The 2,141-nt window shown below is 43.4% G+C and overlaps 1 pseudogene; it reads left to right on the forward strand.

Moving 5' to 3' along the window:
• Positions 1 to 604: 604 nt before the first annotated feature.
• On the forward strand, positions 605 to 1,152 carry LOC150064702 (large ribosomal subunit protein uL6 pseudogene; annotated as a pseudogene).
• The last annotated feature ends 989 nt before the right edge of the window (positions 1,153 to 2,141 follow it).

Below are 2,141 nucleotides of genomic sequence, written 5' to 3' on the forward strand. Positions count from 1 at the left end.
TGGCTTTTTAGCTTCAGGCTGCAGCAGGGCGGTGGCTTTCAATTATCTCCACTCAGAGGTCATCAGCTCTGCTGTTCGTCATGTGTCATTGTAAGTCACTGTTAGAAAGCCCAAGCTTTTTTGGAACCCAAGGTGACTGCAAAGTGACTGTGGATAGAACCCTTTAAAACAATGACAGATACCAAATGGAGGCAGAGATGTCAGGCTTTTTTCGGCTTTTAGTTAATTCATGGCAGCAAACCCTTTTTAAGGGCCAGTTATAAGAGGGCTGTCTCCATGGTTGGAAGAACAGGACCAGGCTTTGGGACTTCAAGACTTTTTGAGATTGTCAGATTCCAGTCCAAAGGACCAGTCTACAAGGCTAAGGAATTGAATTATAATGGTTTTCTGAGACCTGTGGTTTCACCCTCCACGGTGTTCTTCATTTCCTCATGGCTCCTGGGAATTCCATAATGACACTGAAAGTCCAGGTTCTGACCTGGTTGGGTGAACCAAACTTTATTTCCAAGGATTCTGAAATCTCGCTAATCCTTCATTCTGATAGTCTTCATTAACTTTTCCTTTTACAAATGGGTACTCCTGCGCTTTGCCCATTTACTGTGAGATGAAGACTGTTCTCAGCCAGTACACTGTCCCCTGGGAAAAAGGCCCACATTCCTCTGAAGGGTTACACGCTGTTCGTGAAGGTCTCATGGAAACCTGCAGGAGGGTTTCACCCACATCAGCGTAGAACTCAGTCTCCTTGGAAGGAAAAAGAAGAGGCTCCAGTTGACAAATGGTGGGGGAAACAAAGGAACGGCCACGGTGCACAGAACATGACCGAGGGTGCTACTCGGGGCTTCTGCTACAAGATGTGGTATGTGTGCGCTCACTTCCCCGCCAGTGTCGTTATTCAGGAGAATGGGTCTCTAGTTGAAATCCGAAACTTCTTGGGTAAGAAATGCATGTGTAGAGTTCAGATGAGGACAGATGTTGCTTGGTCGGTCATCCCAGAAAGATGAATTCATCCTTGAAGGAAATAATATCGAAATGGTCTCAAATTCAGCTGCTTTGATTCAGCAAGCAGCGACAGTGAAAAACAAGAGTATCAGACAAATTTTGCATGGTATCCATGTTTCTGACAAAGGAACCGTTCAGCAGGCTGGTGGATAAGATGTAAGTGACCTCATCTTCAGAAACACCATCCAGGATCCTGAGACTTCAGGGCGCAAGGGAAGAATTCTATTTGAAGAGAAAAAAGAAATGGATGCTTCGCACAACGCCCAGAAAGGTCTCCTGAGTCACGGGCTGTTTCTATCATGATCATCAAGGTCACTCCAGCCAGGCTCAAAACATGAGGGGCAGTCTAGACCTCCCATTCAATGCCTACCTTTCATCCAAGGCTCCAAACCAGCAGAGTCAGGGACCTGAAACCAAGTTCTGAGAGTGAGCGTCTAAGACTGTAAGATAGGACTGAGTTCTCCTCCCACCATCCTTCAAGCCCCAGACCCAGGTAGTCTATGTGGGTCAAGTGGCTCCATCATTTGGTCTTTAAAGATACATTCTGGAAGAGAGACTCCTCTCCCCCAGAATTCATAGAGATGCAGTCCTCATTCTACCTGCCCTCCATTGGAATAGCTGCCTCTGCGTGCTCAGGGGTGGAGGATACTAGAAGCTGCCATTAGCAAAAGGCCACGCCCATGCTTTCTTTTTTTATTAAAGAATTTAGTAACATTGATTTTTATCATATTTCAAATGACATGTTTAACAAACAAGTATTCAAGAAGGGAATCTCTATATACAATCACTGGCACTTAGATTTTAGAACATAATTAAAATTAGGCTGATGGTTTGTATGTCTTAGATACATATTAATCTATGTAACAAAACATTATATCTATAGAGTCATAGGTTTTTATGTCTATATAGTTATGTTTATATTTCCATTACCATGTCCATAGCATTGGGTATGCAAATATTGAGTCCTCCCTCTTGTACTATTTGGATCTAATAGCCACATATTAAGGATACCATGTGCCTTTTGTTCCTTTGGTCTTGACTTGTCTCACTCAACATGATTCGCTCTAGATTCATCCACTTCCCTGCGAATGCCATTATTTTATCTTGTCTGTTGGCTATGTAGAATTCCGTTGTATATATAT

Source organism: Megascapheus bottae, chromosome 4 (genome assembly GCF_031878675.1).
Source record: "Megascapheus bottae isolate mThoBot1 chromosome 4, mThoBot2.hap1, whole genome shotgun sequence".
In the NCBI taxonomy this organism is placed as follows: Eukaryota; Metazoa; Chordata; class Mammalia; order Rodentia; family Geomyidae; genus Megascapheus; species Megascapheus bottae.